General features: G+C 34.5%; 1 non-coding gene across 1 annotated transcript; it reads right to left on the minus strand.

Moving 5' to 3' along the window:
* Nucleotides 1-6,151: 6,151 nt before the first annotated feature.
* Nucleotides 6,152-6,258, minus strand: LOC121229873 (small nucleolar RNA R71). Its single transcript, XR_005927828.1, has one exon. It is a non-coding gene; the product is annotated as a small nucleolar RNA R71 (small nucleolar RNA).
* Between the last annotated feature and the right edge of the window lie 15,583 nt (nucleotides 6,259-21,841).

Genomic DNA, 21,841 nt, shown 5'->3' on the forward strand with positions numbered 1-21,841 from the left:
TTTATACATATTTCTATCCCATGCTTAGCACATTTTATGAATGATTTTTCCTTAAAATTGGTAAATTCGATGCTCCTAATGCCTTAATTTCATGTTTTATACTTAGGTGAGCATATGAGAGTGAAAGGAACAAGAAACGGGCCAAAAACGGAGAAAATGGGCCAACGTACAAAATCAACATGGCCTGGACCTCCTCACATGGGCAGACCACACGGCCATGGCAATTTGGCAGAATCGAAGCACGACTCACACTGGTGGACCACGCGGTCGTGCCTATTTAACAGGCTTGACCATGGCCTGAAGTAATCGCACACAGGCGTGTCCCTGCTGAGCTCAAGTTGAGTCCAATTTGGAAAAGGCCAATTTCGAGGGTTCTTAGGCATTCTAAAGCCTATAAATACACCCTAGAGGAGGAGAAAAATGGGGGACACAGAGAAGGAAGCAGGGAACTACTCAAGAAAAGCAGATTGTTCTATCTCAAAAGCCGGATTCATTATCAAGGCTGAAGGTCTCCCCTCAATTTCCCCTAGTAGTTTTGGGTTTTTCTTTATGTTTTGTATTCATTATTCTTTTGAGATGTTTACCTTTTTAGTTATGAACTAAAACCCCTAAATACCTAAGGGGAATGAAACCTAAGATAGATCTTGTTATTATTATCCGAATTGTATGATAAATATTTGATTTGTTCTTAATTATTTGTTCTTAGTTCTTGTTTTGATATTCCAGGATTTTGATTCAAGTTAATCTCTTATTTAGAGGTGGAATAGACCTTGTCTAAGAGTACATTTGTCATAGTTAAGTGGAGTTGATTGCGCGCCTAGAGATAGGGTGACAAGATTTTGCCGAATAAGGGGGAAACCTAATATAGGGATCCATAGATCGAGTTAATGCAACCCTACGGAGTTAATTAGAAAGAGATTTCCATTATTCAACCTAGGGTTAGACGTTGTTAGTCTCGAGAGCGGTAATAATATAACTTAGGGATTTCTACGGATCAAGTCAAATGAATAAATCGTTCGATTCAGAGTCAAATAACAAGTGAAGTCTAGGTGGATTTTTCCTTAGGTATTGTCTTAATTCAATCGTTGTTCCAAAAGTAATTCCCCAATTCTATTTTCTGTGAATTCTTAGTTTAGTTAATTAGTTAGTTAAAACAAACCCCATTATTCTTAGGCTAGATAGAAAAAAGACAGTCATTACTAGTACTTCTAGTTCCTTTGGGTTCGACAATCTGGTCTTGCTAAAGCTATACTACTGATCGATAGGTACACTTGCCTTCATCGTGATAATAGTTAGTTTCAAGAATGATTTATTATAAATATTTAAAACCTGTCACGAATATCACGTACCAATCTTCAGTCTTGATGGTGAATCCAGCTTCTAAGATGGATCAATCGGCTTTCTTTGAGTAATTCCTTGCCTCTTACTTCGTGTGTCCCTTTAATTCTCCTCTCGTGTGTTTAAATAGGCTTTAAAATGCCTAAAATCCCTCAAGAGTGGCCTTTTCCGAATAGGACTAAACTTGGGCTCGACAGGGACATGCCCGTGTGACACGCCCGTGTTCGATTTCTTCAATTCGTGTTCAAGGTTGTTAAATAGGCACCGGCATGTGGTCTACCCGTGTAAGTCATGCTCGATTCTACTAAAAGGACACGGGCGCGTGGTCTGCCCGTGTACGGAAGTCTAGGCCATGTTGATTTCACATGTTGGTCCATTCTCTTTGTTTTCGGCCCGTTTCTCGCTCTTTTTACTCTTCTATTCTCACCTAAGTATAAAACATGAAATTAAAGGATTAGGAGCATCGAATTCACTAGTTCTAAGGATAATTCATCCAAAAATAGGCTAAGCATTGGGTAACAATATGTATAAATTACGGTTTATCAGATATCTTACTCGGATCAACCCAGATACCATCAGCTTTAAACAATATGTCTAAAAAATCCAACCTCTCGTAACCAGAATTCACATTTGCTGAACTTTGCATACAATTGTTTATGCCTTAAAGCTTGTAGCATGATTTTCAAATGCTCGGCATGTTCAGATTCATCATGAGAGCAAATCAAGATGTCATCAATAAACACAACTACGAATTAGTCTAAATACTACCTAAAACTCCGTTTCATCAAGTCCATAAAAATAGCAGGTGCATTTGTTAATCTAAAGGGCATAACAAGAGATTTGTAGTGTTTGTACCTTATTCTAAAAGCAATCTTGGTACATCAGAATCTTTAACTCGCAACTGGTAATAACCCAATCTCAAATCAATTTTCAAAAACTTGTTGTCCCTTTTAATTGATCAATCAAATCATCTATTCTGGGCAGAGGATACTTATTCTTGATCGTCACTTCATTGAGCTGTTTGTAGTCTATACAAATTCTCATTTTATCATCTTTCTTTTTCACAAACAACATCAATGCACCTCAGGGAGAGAAACTCAATCTAGCAAAACCTCTATCCATCAATTCTTGCAACTGGGCTTTCAATTCTTTTAACTCCGTCAGAACTATTCTGTACGGAGCTATCGATATTGGCGTTGTACCTGGTACCAATTCTATACCAAATTCAACCTCTCTAATAGGTGGCAAACCCGGTAACTCTTTAGGAAATACATCTAGATATTCATATACAACTGGTACTGATTCAATTTTTGTTTCTGTTACTTTCGTATCGAGCACATAAGAAAAATAAGCTTCGCAACCCTTTCTCACATATTTTTGAGCTAACATCGATGAAATCACTGCTGGAAAACCATTCAAATCAACTGACTCAATACAGATAACTCCATTATTCTGAAATCTTAGATCAATCGTCTTTCGTTTACAATTTACTATAGCATCATGTAGCGTTAGCCAATCCATACCTAGAATTATATCAAATTCATCAAATGGTAACAACATTAGATCAACTACAAAATAGAAATCCTGAATCATCAATGGACAGTTCTTGCACACTTTATCAACCAAAACACACTTGCTTAAGGGGTTCGATACTCTAATTAGAAATTCAATAAACTCTATAGGCAAAGCCTTACTGGATACTAAACTCACACATACATATGAATGGGTTGATCTTGGATCTAACAATGCAGTCACATTAGTATCATAAAGAGTAAAAGTATCGGTGATAACATCTGGAGATGGCGCTTCTTCTCTAGCGCGAATAGTGTAGGTGGAACTAAAAAAATGTGCAAGTGTACACAATCACAACATGTAATAAAGTGACAAATAAATGTCGAGTTATCGTACCCACAGGGACTGTGAAAGGAACTATTTATGAATGTTATTTAAAACACTTTGGTGAATAAAAATATTTTGTTTGAAGAGGGTGATTAAAAAGTAAGATTTTAAACTAATTAAACTAAATAAATAAATCTCAAATGCACAATTTCAAAATATGATTTAATTAAGATGACATAATTGTGTTGGATTAATTACATTTCTTATCTTAGAATTATTAAACTCATGTTTATATTGTTACGAATAAATTCACGGCAAGTCGGTAATTTGCTAACTTATGAACAGACTCACCTACACAAATCCATTCATCTCTTAACATATCCCTATGTCAATTCAATCGATAAACAGATTCTAATAAGCAAGCATGCTATTGCACATACATACTCATTAAATTGAACTAATCTCTTGCACATTCCAATGTCAATTCAAATGATTAATTAAATCTAATGAGTTAAAACACTATGTGAGGTAACAAGGTATCCTTACCTTGAAACAGTTTAATCACAATAATCTTGCAAGTTATGCAAGGCAAGTGTATCTCCAAATACAATGCAAATTTAACCTTCAGCTACCTTAGAAGAATAAACATGCACTGAATAAGTACTATGTCCATTAATTACAATTTTAATCCGTTTAAATAATTAATTCATTAGTTCCCTCAAATTATAATGCAAGAATAACCTAGGCATGATTTTACTTAATCAAGCATTTTACTGAGGCCTATAATAGCATAAACACAACTTTAATAATTTAAGAGGACGAAATGCAATCAACCCAACACGAATTAATTTCAATCTAAGCTAAATAAATTAACCATTCCAACAACATAAATATTCATAGATATGTTTGATAAACCGCAATTTATACATATTTTTATCCCATGCTTAGCACATTTATGGATGATTTCTCCTTAGATTTGGTAAGTTTGATGCTCCTAATCCTTTAATTTCATGTTTTATACATAGGTGAGCATAGGAGAGTAAAAAGAGTGAGAAACGGGTCGAAAACAGAGAAAATGGAGAAAATGGACCAACATGTGAAATCAACACGGCCTGGACTTTCGTACATGGGCAAACCACACGCCCGTGTTCTTTTAGCAGAATCGAGCATGACTTACACGGGTAGACCACACGCTTGTGTCTATTTAACAGCCTTGAACACGAATTGAAGAAGTCAAACATGGGCGTGTCCCTGTCGAGCCCAAGTTTAGTCCTATTTAGAAAAGGCAACTCTTGAGGCTTTTAGGCATTCTAAAGCCTATTTAAACACACTAGAGGAGGATGAGAGGACACACACAGAGTAGGATGCAAGGAATTACTCGAAGAAAGCTGATTGATCCATCTCAGAAGCCGGATTCATCTTCAAGACTGAAGATCTCCCCTCAATTCCCTTCAAGAGTTCTTGGGTTTCATTTATGTTTTGTTATCATTATTCTTTTGAGATATTTTCTTTCATAAATATGAACTAAACCCTCTAAATACCTAATGGGAATAAAACCTAAGACATATCTTGTTATTATTATCTGAATTGTATGATAAATATTTGACTTGTCCTGAATTATGAGTTCTTAATTCTTTCTTTAATATTCCAAGATATTGATTCAAGTATTGATGTGCTTATTCAGAGGAGCAAAAGTCCCTGTTTAAGAGTAGATCTAACATAATTAAGCGGAGTTGATTGCTCTCCTAGAGATAGGGTGACAAGATTTTGCCGGATTAGGGTGAAACCTACCAAGGGAATCCATAGATCGAGTTAATGCAACACTAGGGAGTTAATTAGAAAGAGATTTGAGTTAATCAACCTAGGGTTAGACGTTGTCAGTCTCGTGGGAGATAATAATATAAACTAAGGACTTCTACAGATCAGGTTAAGTGAATAAATCATTTGATTCAGAGTCAATAACAAGTGAAGTCTAGGTGGATTTTTCCCTTAAGTATTGTCCAAATCATTCAGTTTTTCCAAAAGTTATTTCCCCAATTTACTTCTTGTGCATTCGTAGTTTAGTAATTAGTTTAGATAAAACAAACCCCTTTTTTTTTAGCCTAGACAATAAAAAGAAAGTTAATACTAGTACTTTTAGTTCCTTTGGGTTTGACATCCAGGTCTTGCCATAAGCTATACTACTGCTCGATAAGGTGCGCTTGCCTTTGTCGTGATAATAATTAGTTTTCAAGAATGGACATTCATAAATTATAAAACTTATCACGATTCACATCACACCAAGTTTTTGGCGCCATTGCCAGGGAATTAAGATATTAGGAACACTTGATTTTTGTTACTTTAGCCATTTTACTTTTATTGCAATTTAAATTTTTATTTTCTTTTCTAATATTTCGTTTATTCGCTTCTGGCAGGTTTATAGTGTATGACTAGAAGAAACCCGTCAAGACCATTACTTATGGCAACATAAGTAATAGAAGAGAAATAAGGTGAAGCCTAAGATACACGGATGATATTTCCACCACAACCAAGGAGATGGCTGAAAATCAGGATAACCCGCTACCTCCTGCAATAATTATTGATCCAGTAAATCAGAATCCTACTCCACACACTATTTATGATTATGCTAAACCTACTTTAACAGGAACTGAGTCAAGTATAGTTAGGCCTCCTGTTGCTGCAAATAATTTTGAACTAAAACCTAACACAATTCAAATGATACAACAGTTTGTTTAGTTTGATGGTTTACAGGACGAGGACCCAAACGCTCATTTGGCAAATTTCCTAGAGTTTTGCGACACTTTTAAAATCAATGGCGTTTCTAATTATGCCATTCGTCTTTGGTTTTTTTCCCTTTTCATTGAGGAACAAAGCTAAACAGTGGTTGAACTCATTACCACGAGGGTCAATCACTACTTGGGAACAAATGACCGAAAAATTTTTACTTAAATATTTTTCACCGGTTAAAATGGCTAAATTGAGGAACTATATCTCTTCTTTTGTACAGATGGATCTAGAGACACTCCATGATGCATGGGAGAGATACAAGGACCTATTAAGAAGGTACCCTCACCATGGGTTACCTTTATGATTACAGGTTCAAATATTTTACAATGGTGTGAACCCCTCAACAAGTCAACTTATCGATGCAACTACTGGTGGGACTGTCAATAACAAAACATCTGAAGTGCTTACAAATTTATTGAAGAGATGTCACTGAATAACTATGAGTGGCAAGTCATGAGGACAAAGCCGATGAAAGCAGCATGTGTTTTCAACCTCGATGCAATTACTATGCTTTCTAACCAGGTAGAGCTCTTAAATAAAAAGATTAACGGTTTGTGTTCTTCTACTGAGGTACATCCAATGATGAGATGCGATTCAAATGGAGGAGGAGCATACACAGAATATCAACCCTTCAACCTAGCACCAAGGAGGAACAAGTTCAATATATGGGTAATAATAATTCTAGATCTCAAAATAACCCATATAGTAACACATTTAATGCAGGATGGAGGAACCATCTCAACTTCTCGTGGGGTGGTCAAGGGAATGAAAGGCCACGACATCCTCCAAGTTTTCAACAACCATCTTACCAACAGGAAAAGAAGCCGAACCTTGAGGAGATGCTAACAAAGTTTATCTCGGTGTCAGAAAATCACTTTCAGAACACCGAAACAACACTTAAGAATAAGCAAGCATCGATCCAAGGGCTCGCAACTCAGATAGGACAGTTCGCCAAACTAATTTCTAAACAACCAGAAGGTATCTTGCCAAGTGTTACTAAATCTAACCCAAAGGAACAACTCAACACGATTACCAGTCAAGGCGAGGAAGGGTTAGTTGAACATGAACCAGAACCAAGGCAAGGAATGGTGGTAAGTAAAGGTAAAGGTGAGGTAGCCCACAGTGAGCAACAACCGGTAAGTAAAGAGTACAAACCATGGGTGCCATACCCCAATGTGATAAGCAAGGACCGCACAGATGAACAATTCGGTAAATTCCTTAAGCTATTAAAGAAATTTCATATTAACTTACAGTTTATCAAAGCTCTTTAGCAATTGCCAAACGCAGTAAAATTTTTAAAGGAGCTTTTAGCAAATAAGTGGAAGTTGGATGTGGCGTCGTATGTGGAATTAAATGCAGTTCGCTCAGCCATACTACAGAATAAGCTGGCCAAAAAATTAAAAGATCCAGGGAGTTTTATGATGCATTGTTTAATTGGTAGCTTAGATGTTAATAATACTTTGGATGATTTAGGGGCTAGTATCAATGTCATGCATTATAAAGTGTTTAAACAACTAGGTCTTAGGAAACCCAAACAAACTAGGATGAGCATTCAGTTAGCAAACAAAACAATTAGATTTCCTAGGGGTATTATTGAAGATGTACTCTTTAAAATTGACAAATTCATATTCCCAGTTGAATTTTTAAGATAGTTCCATAGACCATTTCTTCAACCTAGGCCGAATACTCATATAGTCATTTAAGCATATTAATAATAAACTTCCAAAACAACTAGTTATAATGAAACTATACCTACGCATACTTATATACTTAAGCTCAAAAATCATATCTTAACACCACTTATATATATCACCTATAAAGCCGATTTTACATGGTCACGCACACTTGCAGATAATTATGAATCATTTCACTAATACTCAACTTATTTAGCCACAAGGTCGAATGCACATGCCAATCACACTTATATTCATCTTTATCAATTACACATGAATAGAACATATATCAAGTACATACTTACCTTATTACTAGTAGCCAACAAGCTAATTCATACCTGGCCACTTAGCTTGTATTGCACATCCATACATGATTTACCTTTTCCTAATGAACTATTCTGCATTGGATAGGACACCCAGATAATCACAGAAATCGTACAATGCCAATGTCCTAGAAGTGGTCTTACATGTAGTCACATATCGATGCCACTGTCCCAAACAGGGTCTTACTCGCACACATATATCGGAATCACATATAGATGCCATGGTCTTACTTGCACACATATATCGGAATCCTATGTCAAGATATATGTATCCTAACTATTCCTAAGGTTCATACGGGGCTTTCGGATGTTGTAACTCGGTTGAAACCAATTCGAAAACATAGTAATCAAGCTTAATCATATTCGGATATAACATAAGTAAAATTGTAACTTTCATTTCAACATATATATTTTTCATTTAATTAAAAATAAGTACGTCTATTGGCTTATGAACTTACCACGGACGTTATAAAACGGAATAGGGCAGCTAGTCGACAACTTTCGTTTTCCCCTGATTCAAATCTGATTTCTTTGGTTCTTGATCTAAACATATTCAAATTAAGCTTATTTAAACATATTTTCATTCAATTTAATCCAAAAACACATAAATGGGCAAATTACCATTTTACCCCTAACATTTACATTTCTTACAATTTAGTCCCTATTGCACAAAACACAAAATACACAAAATTTCTCTATACCCAAGTTAGGTCGAATATTACCCATATCCATACAAGCCCATATAATTCATTTATTTCTAATTTTAGTCCCTCAAATTATTATTTTTGCAATTTAGTCCTAATTACTCAAAATCATCAAAAACCCCAATACAAAACATGTTAATCTATAACATATCTTTCATATTTCATCATCTGACAACAAAAATCACAAGCTATTAAAAATGGCATAACTCAAAATATTAACCAAAATAAAAAATTTAAGCATGGGTTTTGTAGCACTCAAAGCAACGATCTTAAAAACGTAGAAATTATCAAAAACTGAGCTAAACTCTTACCTTGATTGAGCTGGAATAAAGCCGAACCCTAGTTCTTTTTCTTTTTCTTTCTTATTTGTTATTTCATCAATGAAGAAAAGTATGAACACTAAAGTTATTTTTTTATGATATGTTATAATATATTAGTTTATTTTTAGTTTACTAAATTAACCTTAATGAAATAATATAAAAATCATATAATATATGTGTATTACCGTCCAACCAATAGGCTAATGGGATATTTACAACATAAATACTCCAATTTAGAAAGCCAATAACATTTCGATCCCTATATTTTAAACTATCAAAATTTTAATTTATGTGATTAAATCCTTTTATTTAATCGGATACTCAAACGATAAAATTAAAGCACGAAAATTTCACAGATAGAAACTCACACAAAATAAACATAGAAAATAATTTTAAAATATTTTTCTGACTCAGATTCGTGGTCTCAAAACCATCGTTCCGATTAGGGTCTAAATCGGTTTGTTACACTAATGTCATGAAATTAGGATCACCGAGATGAGATTACATGTAAGACCATGTCTAGAACATTGGCATTGTATTGTGATTATAAATAAGACCATGTCTGGGACATTGGCATCATTATACAATTACGTGTAAGACCATGCCTTGAGCATTGGCATCGTTAATCAATTTCGTGTAAGACCCTGTCTAGGACAGTGGCATCGATATGTGATAAAATGTAAGACCATATCGAGGATATGACATTGTACAAGCTATGTGTGATTGCTGAGTATCCTTAACGATTCTGAACGGTTCAACAGGAAAAGTCAAGACGAGAATGAAAGTACAATAAAATTAAGTAATACAGGTACATACAAAACATATATGAGAATCAGATAAAGGTAATTTGGCAAGTTCTTAGTGTATCATGTATATGAAATGAGAAAGATTTATGTATAAGTATGTTTCATGTAACATCCCTATATAGGGCCTAAACAGAATAGTGGTTGTGAAACCACAAATTTGAGGTAGAAAAATTTATTTTATTATCATTTTAAGGTTTACGTCATGATTCATGTTTGTATGAAAATTTCGTTTAGAAATTTTATCGATAGATGGTCCAATTTGATATATAGGACTAAATTGCAGAAGTTGTAAAATGTGTGTTCTAGTTCACAAAGGTACTAAGTACTTGTGAGCAATGGGTTTTTAAAGTGGAGGTCCTTGGATAGTAATTAGACCATTATACTAGTTTGGAAAAAAATACCTAAAGGAAGATAAAACACCATAGTTTTTAATTAAGGGCATTTTGGTCATTTAGTTATTAAAATGAATTAAAAACAAAATTAAAAGCCAAATTTTGTCCATCTTCAACCCCTTGGCCGAATTTAACATGAGGAAGACATAGCTAGGGTTTTTCAATCTTCCAAGCTCGATTGTAAGTCCGTTTTAGCCCCGTTTTTAATGTTCTTTACGTTTTTGAGTCCAGGTAACTTGATTAAGCTTATTCTAGCAATAATATAACCTAGGGTTTATATTTGGAAAAATAGCCATAGGTGAAATGTGTTTATTTTGATGCTTTATGGTAAAATATGAAGCTTGAAATTGTGTTAAACAACATTTGCTAAGCGGTTTTATGTGAAAACGAGTAAAACAACATAATCGGTAAAAATACCTAATGTTCATAAGTACATGTTAGAGTGAGAATTTGATGTTTTCATACAAGGGAAAAATGATCATCATGTCATAAAACATAAGAAAATAGGATGAAGTTTAATTTCTGAGCATTGGGGAAAAAGTTGTAAATATGTAAAAGTTTAGGGGAAAAATGTAATTTTGCCAAAGTTTGAGTCAAGGATAGTTTTAATAAATGTGAGTATTAAATAAGCTAATTTTTTTTTATTATAGATCAAGAATAACGAAATACAGAGTTAGACCGGGAAAGAAAAAGGTAGTGGACTAAATTAATATACTTGATCGTATTTTGTTTTGCGGTAAGTTTGCAGTAAATAAATGCAATATTATATTATTTTATGTTAATGTTGTTAATTTCCAGCATGTGTATATTTATTTTATGAAATTATTCAAAGAAGACTAAAGCATGAATTGATGGAGAATTAATTTCAGAAAGTCCCGGTTGAACCTTAGGAATGTGTAGGATACAAATGTCATGACGTTAGGGTTTAAGGATACCATGTAAGACCATGCCAAGGCATGGCAATTGGTAAGGTTTCTAAGGCAAGGAAATCATGTAAGACCATGTCAAGACATGGCATTGATAAGTTACCATAAGGCAAAGGTCCCATGTAAGACCATGCCAAGGCATGGCATTGGTGAGTTCATAAGGCAAGGATACCATGTAAGACCATGTCAAGACATGGCAATGGTAAGTTTCAAAATGATACCAAGTAAGACCATGACAAGTCATGGCAATGGTAAGGTACCTGTGTATCCTTAGTATTCCAAGTGGTTCAACGGGAAAATTTAAAGAGAATATCAAGGTAAGGTAAGACGAGTTATGCTAAAAAGGTAAGACAGGTTCATGCTTGAAGAGCAAAGGTAAGTATATAATGTTCATGCATGCTTGATAAGGAAAAATGTAAGTAAAATGTATTAATAAATTTGATTAAGTAACTAAGTATTTAAGTAAGTGAGTAAGAGAAGAAGTTTAAAAAATGTCTATGGAAATTAATGAAGTTGCATTAAGTAGTATCATGCCAAGTAGTAAGATAATTCTTATGAATGTTGTTATTTATTTGCATGCAAACTTACTAAGCTTAATGATTACCCCCTCTATTTTCCTTCTTTTTATAGTTTTTCAAGCTAACTTGGGGATCGTAAAGTACGTCGGAGGTCCGGGCACACTATCACAAGGATTATTTTGGTGTAGTTAGACGTTTCATTTTGAGTATGGCATGTATAGCATCGCAGCCATTTTGTGTGTATGATCTTATGATATGGCTGATGAATTGTATATAAATACTTGATAATGATTAGCCATTGGAATGGCTAATCAAGGACATGTTTGGTGTTATGTATGCCTAAATGCTAGTTATTCAATGGAAATCATGAAAAAGGTGAAATTAGCTTTAAAACAGTATCAGACAGTAATAATGATGTGAATTTGGAAAATCACTAAAAATTGTATAAATGGATTTAGATAGTTAATGAGATATATAATTAAATATTATTGAGTCTATTTTCAGATGAAAGAAACAGAGTAAATAAAGGAGTTGTATTTTATGAGATATTGAAATTTTGGTGAGATAGGGTTAGAGTGATTTTTGAATCCCCTATTCTAATTTTTGAAATTCACTAAAAATTTTACAAAAATAATTAGGAGTTATACTTTATATGTACAGATTTCTTATTGAGTATACTTTTAAGGAAAATAAACGGAATGGTTATTTGAATTCTTTACAGGGAGAAAATTAATTCGTAGTGAACAGAGGCCAGAGCAGTCAAACACTGAAATAGGGGAAACTTTAACTAATAAAATGTATTAATTGGATAGACCAAATGTTCTGAGAAAAAATTAGAAAGAATATATATGAGTCTAGTTTCAGTTAAAATTTACGGATTTGGATTTCGAGTTTTGTAACTCGAGTTATGATTTATTTAGTGACTATGATGCAGATGGACAGTTTATTTATGAAAGATGAAATAAATTGTTTTGATTTGTTTATGTGATCGGAAAATTTTTATTGATTCCGGTTTGTTCTCAAACTATTTCAATTTCATGTTTTAGGGTCTCGAGGACCCTTTTTAAGGACATATTGAATGAATGAAACTAAATTAATTTTAAAAGTAAATTTTTATGCCCCGAATTAGTAAGCTAAGTCAGGTAATGCCTCGTGCTCGACTCTGGTGACGGTCTCGGGTAAGGGGTGTTACATTTATTGGTATCAGAGCAAAGGTTTAGTAAGTTCTCGAAATATTTAGTTTGAGTAAGAGTCTAGCTATACATGTCATACTTATGCGTTGATAGTGTGGCGACTCCTGACGATTTTAAAATGTTTTCTTTTATAGTTATGGATCCCGAACAAGCTGGTGCAGATGATGTAGAGAGTATTGCGCCCGCTCGCGCAGAAGGGACGATGCCACCAAATAGTAGTGAAAGGCACATTATAGTTAGTTAGGGAGGAGGGGCTCGAGAAGCCTTCTTCCAAGTTATGAATGAATGGTTTGCCGAGTTTGTTCATACGAATTCGGTTGTTAGACCTCCACCCCTTCATGATCATCAGACCACCCATGTAGCTCCCCCAGTCACAGGTACGGTTATAAGAGAAGAACCACCAGTTGATAAAATCAAAAAATAAGGAGCCGAAGAGTTTTGAGCTACAAAAGATGATGATGCAGAAAAGACAGAATTTTGGCTCAAGAATACTATCAGAGTCTTTGATGAGTTATCCTGCACACCTAAGAAATGTATGAAATGTGTTGTATCACGTCTTAGAGATTTGCCTACCATTGGTGGAAGACACTTGTATCAGTTGTACCGAAAGAGAGAGTCACTTAGGATTTCTTTCAGGAGGAATTTTGTAAAAAGTACATCAGTCAGAGGTTTGTTGACCAGAAAAGAAAAGGGTTTCTAGAGTTGAAACAGGGCAATATGACAGTTACTAAATATGAGCGTGAGTTTGCTAGACTCAGCAATTATGCTCGAGAATGCGTGTCTACAGAGGCTATTATGTGCCAAAGATTTGAGGATAGGCTTAATGATGATATCTAATTGTTTGTTGGTGTCCTAGAAATAAAAGAGTTTGTTATCCTAGTTGAGAGAGCTTGTAAGGCAGAGGAGTTGTTAAAAAGAAAGGGCAAAGTTGATATTGAGATGCAAGACATGAAGAAAAGACTAATGAGCATGTCATTTTTGTCTACATCCAAGAGGCCTAGAGAGTTCTCCACTAGATCTAATTTATCAGCTGGATAGTCTAACCGAAATAGAGGCAGAAGATTTATGAGTCTGAAAGATCAGACCACTTCGATTGTAAGTGTTGGTAGTGTTCAGCCTGATAGACCAAAGTGTCCCCGATCTGGTTGATGTTACCCAGGTTAGTGTCGAGCATCTGAGATAGGTTGTTTCCAATGTGGTGCACCAGACCATTTTATTCAGGAGTGTCCCGAGATGATTAAAAGGGAAGCAATACCGAGTGTAAGATTAGGCAAAGCTCTTGTCAGAGGTAGACCACTGTGAAATTTGGGAGCTGGGGCAAGTAATAGAGGTGCATCTTCAGCAGTGATGCCAGCGAGGACTTATGCTATCCGTGCTCGCGAAGAGGCATCCTCCCCCGATGTGATTACAGGTACATTTTCTCTCCATGATACTAGAGTTATTTCTTTGATTGATCCGGGTTCAACCCATTCATATGTTTGCATGAAATTGATGCCTAGTATGAGTATACCTATATAATCTACAGAATTTGTGATTAAAGTATCGAATCCATTAGGCAAGCATGTATTAGTAGATAAAGTATGTAGAAATTGCCCTTTGATGATTAGACGCTACTGTTTTTCGTCTGATCTTATGCTATTGCCATTTGATGAGTTTGATGTGATTCTTGGTATGGATTGGTTGACTACACATGATGTGATAGTAGATTGTGGAAAGAAATTCATTAATTTGAAATGGGAAAATGGTGAAATTCTTCGGGTTAATTCAGAAGAGTTAGATAGTTCATTTGCCATGATTTCTGTTATGTCTGCTCAGAAATGTTTGAGAAAAGGGTATGAAGCTTATCTTTCTTTTGTGTCGAACACTAAAGATCTAGAATTGAAAATTGAATCAATGCCTGTGGTATGTAGGTTTCCCGATGTGTTTCTGGAAGAACTACAAGGTTTGCCTCCTGTTAGAGAAGTTGAGTTTGATATTGAGTTGATTCCAGGTACCACACCCATTTCTATTGTTCCTCATAGAATGGCCCCATTGGAATTGAAAGAATTGAAAGCTCAGTTGCAGGAATTAACAGATAAAGCCTTTGCAAGACCCAGTACTTCACCATGGGGTGCACCAGTGCTATTTGTGACAAAGAAAGACGGATCAATGAGATTATGCATAGATTATCGGTAGCTTAATAAGGTAATAGTAAAGAACAATTATCCATTACCTAGAATTGATGATCTGTTTGATCAATTAAAGGGAGCCACTGTGTTCTCCAAGATAGATTTGAGATCCGGATACTATCAGTTGCGAGTTAAAGAGTCAGACGTCCTGAAGACTGCTTCCCAGACTAGGTATGGTCATTATGAGTTCCTTATGATGCCATTTGGCTTAACTAATGCTCCTGCCATTTTCATGGACTTAATGAACCAAATTTTCAGACCGTACTTGGATAAGTTTGTAGCTGTGTTCATTGATAATATCTTGATTTATTCTCATGATGAGACTGAGCATGCAGAGCATTTGAGAACAGTTTTATAGATTCTGAGAGATAATCAGTTGTATGCCAAGTTCAGGAAAAGTGAGTTCTAGTTACGAGAAGTTGGTTTTCTTGGACATATTGTCTCAGGTGAAGGTATCAAGGTTGATCTGAGCAAGATTTCAGCAATTTTCGATTGGAAGCCTCTTAGAAATGTATCAAAAGTTAGAAGTGTTCTTGGTCTTGCCGAATATTAGAGATGATTTGTAGAGGGATTTTCCATGATAGCTACCCCGCTGACAAGATTGCTACGAAAGGATGTCAAGTTTGAATGGACTGAGAAGTGTCAATAGGGTTTTGACAAGTTAAAGGCATTGTTGACTAAAGCTCCTATTTTTGTACAACCAAAACCAGATAAGGATTTTGTTATTTACAGTGATGCGTCCATGAATGGACTTGGTTGTGTACTTATGCAGGAAGGAAAGGTAATTGCTTATGCCTCTAGACAGCTAAAGCCACATGAGAAGAACTATCAGACACATGATTTAGAGCTAGCTGCCATTGTTTTTGCGTTGAAGATCTGGAGACATCATTTGTATGGTGAGAAGTGCCACATATTCACTTATCACAAAAGTTTGAAATATTTGATGACTTGAAAAGATATGAATTTGAGGCAAAGAAGATGGTTAGAGTTGATTAAAGATTATGAGCTAGTGATCAATTATCACCCAGGTAAGGCAAACGTTGTTGCTAATGCTTTGAGTAGGAAATCTTTGTTTGCATTAAGAGCTTTGAACATAGTCTAGCCTTATCAGATGATGGTTTTAACTTAGCTGAGTTAAGAGCTAAACCTATATTTCTTGAAGAAATTTGTGAAGCTCAGAAAAATGACAGTGAGTTGTTAGCAAAAAGAGCTCAGTGTGAGTCAGATATAGAGTCAGATTTTCAGATCAGTTCTGACGGTTGTTTGATGTTCAGAGACAAGGTATGTGTACCGAAGAATGATGAGCTTATTCGAAAGATCTTACAGGAAGCACATAGTAGTTCTTTTTCTATTCATCCAGGTAGTACAAAGATGTATAATGATTTGAAGAAAATGTACTGGTGGGTAGGAATGAAAAGGGACATTTCAGAGTTTGTTTCTAGATGCTTGATCTGTCAGCAGGTAAAGGCCGAACATCAGGTACCTTCAAGTTTATTGCAGCCTGTACTATTCCCTGAGTGGAAATGGGACCGAGTTACTATGGATTTTCTGACAGGATTACTGTTGACACTAAGAAAGAAAGATGCAGTACGGGTTGTGGTTTATAAGTTAATGAAGTCGGCTCATTTTATCCCAGTTCGTATGGATTATTCACTTGACAAGTTGGCCGAGTTGTATATTTCAGAGATAGTCAGACTACACGGGGTACCGTTATCGATCATTTCAGACAGAGATCCGAGATTTACTTCACAATTTTGGAAGAAAGTACAGGAAGCTTTGGGCACAATGTTGATTTTTAGTACAGCTTTCCATCCTCAAACCGACGGTCAGTCAGAGAGAGTTATTCAGGTACTTGAAGATGCTTAGATGCTGTGTACTGGAATTTCAAGGCAGTTGGGAAAACTACTTACCATTAGTAGAGTTTGCCTACAATAATAGTTATCAGTCGAGTTTGAAGATGGCACCTTATGAAGCTTTGTATGGACGTAAATGTCGCACACCTTTGTATTGGACAGAGCTTAAGGAAAATTAGATTTATGAGGTTGATCTAGTTAAAGAAACAGAAGAGAAAGTAAAAGTCATCAGAGATTGCTTGAAAGCAGCTTTAGGCAGACATAAGTCGTATGCAGATTTAAAGAGAAAAGAGATTGAATATCAAGTTGGTGACAAAGTGTTTTTGAAAGTATCCCCGTGGAAGAAAGTTCTCAGATTTGGCAAGAAAGACAAACTAAGTCCACGTTTTATTGGACCGTTTGAAGTGATTGAGAGAGTCGGACCATTAGCATATCGGTTAGCTTTGCCGATTGAGTTAGAGAAGATTCATGATGTATTTCATGTGTCTATGCTACGTCATTATCGTTCAGATCCGTCACATGTGATTTCTCAGACAGCGGTTGGGATTCAGCCAGACATGACTTACGGTGAAGAATTAGTAAAGATTCTAACTCGAGAGGTAAAGCAATTAAGGAACAAAAGTATTGCACTTGTGAAAGTACTATGGAATAGAAATGGAGTAGACAAGGCTACATGGGAGCCCGAAGAGGCTATGCAAAAACAATACCCAAATCTCTTCACAGGTAAGATTTTCGGGGACGAAAATCCCTAAGGGGGGAGAAATGTAACATCCCAAAATAGGGCCTAAATGGAATAGTGGTCGCAAAACCACAAATATGAGGTAGAAAAATTTATTTTATTATCATTTTAACGTCTATGGCATGATTGCATGTTTGTGTGAAAATTTCGTCTAGAAATTTTATCGATAGAAGGTCTAATTTGATATTTAGGACTAAATTGCAAAAGTTGTAAAATGTGTGTTCTAGTTCAAAAAGGTACTAAGTACTTGTGAGTAATGAGTTTTTCAAGTGGAGGTCCTTGGATAGTAATTATACCATTATACTAGTTTGGACAAAAATACCTAAAGGAAGGTAAAGCACCATAGTTTTTAATTAAGGGCATTTTGGTCATTTAGTTATTAAAATGAATTAAAAACAAAATTAAAAGCCAATTTTTGTCCATCTTCAACCCCTTGGCCGAATTTCACATGAGGAAGACATAGCTAGGGTTTTTCAATCTTCCAAGCTCGATTGTAAGTCTGTTTTAGCCCCATTTTTAATGTTCTTTACGTTTTTGGAGTCCCGGTAACTTGATTAAGCTTATTCTAGCAATAATTTAACCTAGGGTTTATATTTGGAAAAATACATGTAGGTGAAATATGTTTATTTTGATGTTTTATGGTAAAATATGAAGCTTGAAATTGTGTTAAACAACTTTTGCTAAGCGATTTTACGTGAAAACGAGTAAAACGACATAATCGGTAAAAATACCTAATGTTCATATGTACATGTTAGAGTGAGAATTTGATGTTGCCATAGAATGGAAAAATGATCAGCATGTCATAAAACATAAGAAAATAGGATGAATTTTAATTTCCGAGCATTGGGGAAAAAGTGTAAATATGTAAAAGTTTAGGGGCAAAAATGTAACTTTACAAAGTTTGAGTCAAGGATTGTTTTAATAAATGTGAGTATTAAATAAGCTAATTTTTTTTATAGATCAAGAAGAACGAAATCCGGAGTTAGACCGGGGATAGAAAAAGATAGTGGACTAAATCGATATAGTTGATCGTATTTTGTTTCGCGGTAAGTTTGCAGTAAATAAATGCAATATTCTATTATTTTAATGTTGTTAATTTCCAGCATGTGTATATTTATTTTATTAAATTATTCAAAGAAGACTCAAGCATGAATTGATGGAGAATTAATTTCAGAAAGTCCTGGTTGAACCTTAGGAATGTGTAGGATACAAATGTCATGACATTAGGGTTTAAGGATACCATGTAAGACCATGCCAAGGCATGACAATTGGTAAGGTTTCTAAGGCAAGGAAATAATGTACGACCATGTCAAGACATGGCATTGATAAGTTACCATAAGGAAAAGGTCCCATGTAAGACCATGCCAAGGCATGGCATTGGTGAGTTCATAAGGCAAGGATACCATGTAAGACCATGTCAAGACATGGCAATGGTAAGTTTCAAAAGGATACCACATAAGACCATGACAAGTCATGGCAATGGTAAGGTACCCATGTATCCTTAGTATTCCAAGTGGTTCAATGGGAAAATTTAAAGAGAATATCAAGGTCAGGTAATGTAAGACGAGTTATGCTAAAAAGGTAGGACAAGTTCATGCTTGAAGAGCAAAGGTAAGTATATAATGCATGCTTGATAGGAAAAAGGTAAGTAAAATGTATTAATAAATTTGATTAAGTAAGTATTTATTTAAGTAAGTGAGTAAGTGAAGAAGTTTAAAATATGTCTATGACAATTAATGAAGTTGCATTAAGTAGTATCATGCCAAGTAGTAAGATAATTCTTATGAATGTTGTTATTTATTTGCATGCAAACTTACTAAGATTAATGCTTACCCCCTTTATTTTCCTTCTTTTTATAGTTTTGTCAAGCTAACTCGGGGATTGTAAAGTACGTCGGAGATCAGGGCACACTATCACAAGGAATATTTTGGTATAGCTAGATGTTTCATTTTGAGTATGGCATGTATAGCATCGTAGCCATTTTGTGTGTATGATCTTATGATATGGAAGATGAATGGTATGTAAATGCTTGATAATGATTAGTTGTTGGAATGGCTAATCAAGGACATGTTTGGTGTTATGTATGCCTAAATGCTAGTTATTCCATGGAAATCATGAAAAAGGTGAAATCAGCTTTAAAACGGTATCAAACAGCAATAATGACGTGGATTTGGAAAATCACTAAAAATAGTAGAAATGGACTTAGATAGTGAATGAGATATAGAATTAAATCTTATTGAGCCTATTTTCATATGAAAGAAACAGAGTAAATAGGAGTTGTATTTTACGAGATATTTAAATTTTGGTGAGACAGGGTTAGAGTGATTTCTGAATCCCCTATTCTGACTTTAGAAATTCACTAAAAATTGTACAAAAATAATTAGGAGTTATACTTTATATGTATAGATTTCTTATTGAGTATAATTTTAAGGAAAATAAACGGCATGGTCATTTGAATTCTTTACAGGGAGAAAATTAATTCCTAATGAACAGAGGTCAGAGTAGCTGAACACTTAAACAGGGGAAACTTTAACTAATAAACTATTCTAATTGGCTAGTCCAAAAATTCTGAAAAAATTTAGTAAGAAGATGTCTGAGTCTAGTTTCAGAGAAAATTTATGGATTTGGATTTCGAGTTTCGTAACTTGAGTTATGATTTATTTTGTGACTATGATGTAGATGGATAGTTTATTTATGAAAGATGAAATAAATTGTTTTGATTTGTTTAAGTGATCAGAAAATTTATATTGATTTCAGTTTGTTTCGAACTATTTCAATTTCATGTTTTAGGGTCTCAAGGACCCTTTTTAAGGACATAATGTGAATGAATGAAACTAAATTAATTTTCAAAGTAAATTTTTATGCCCCAAATTAGTAAATTTTTATTCCCCAAATTAGTAAGCTAGGTCAGGTAATGCATTGTGCTCGACTCCGACGACGGTCTCAGGTAAGGGTGTTACATTTCATGCCAAAATGTGTAACAACCCTAACCCGTATCTGTTACCAGTTTAGGGTTATGAGGCATTGATGTATAAAACACAGTTCAACACACTGATTCCTGACCTTTCATACTCCAAGAATTAATAAACATTTAAAACTTATCACTTTCAAATATCCACAGTTCACTTATTATAAATTCGAGTAGATGGGTCATAATTCCAATTCAGAAATAATCATACCTTACTGAACATATATCGCAAATAAGTACATTTCAAAAATTTCAACTAATTCAATACGAACATATATCAAAACCCAACTGATTATGTTCCATACTTACTAAATTTGAACAAAACTTGTATATATCAAAGACATGTTCACATATTTAATACTTCCAATATTCAGTTCCTTATATCCATCATATTAATGCCATATTCATAATTAAAATCATATTCCATTATATATCATTACACTTCATACTTCGAACATATGCCAATTTCTATCTCATTAATAGTATATCAAACATATCATTTGAAAACTTCTGCACAAGTTCATAATAAAACAAATTGAATCATATTACATGGATTATTATGCAATCACATATGAAACTTAAATACATTATAGCATGGCCAAACATACTAATGATGCATATATATACAATTGCGCAATTTATCCTAAAAATAAAAGCCATACTTAACACTTGAACACAAATAACACTCCAATGTGCATCTAATTCATATCTATATTAATATACCTAAACTTCATATTTTTATCCCATTAACTAGCCCAAAACATACTTAATCATTACCATCATTAACCATTTGAACCCATACCAATACAATCAACCGAAACAATCATAAAACATATTCATTACTTACCACTTAGTAACCAATCCTGTTAAGTTAATATACCATCATCCATCACTCTAATTATACCACATTTCATATGTCCAAAATGAGCTAACTATTAAAACGACTACCAAAACCAAACTCATTAAACATTTTAATTAAGAACATGTAAAACCAAACTTAAGCATAATAAGCAAGTCATTTTGTTATTGCTTTAAACATACTCATTCAAAATAATTAACTCCAAGACTAGCCAACACATGCCACATAACCGAGTCTCAAAATATTATTTACTGAAATGATAACCATATAGTGTGATGTCATCTCCATCAACTTCCAACCCGAGCAAATCTCTGAAAATCTATAAACATAAGAAAAAGAAAACACAAAGTAAGCTTTTAAGCTTAGTAAACTCGTATCTTAATAAACTTAACATAACAAATACTTTCATTACAATGCCGTAAACATAATATGCTA

This window comes from Gossypium hirsutum, chromosome A05 (assembly GCF_007990345.1).
Source record: "Gossypium hirsutum isolate 1008001.06 chromosome A05, Gossypium_hirsutum_v2.1, whole genome shotgun sequence".
NCBI lineage: Eukaryota > Viridiplantae > Streptophyta > Magnoliopsida > Malvales > Malvaceae > Gossypium > Gossypium hirsutum.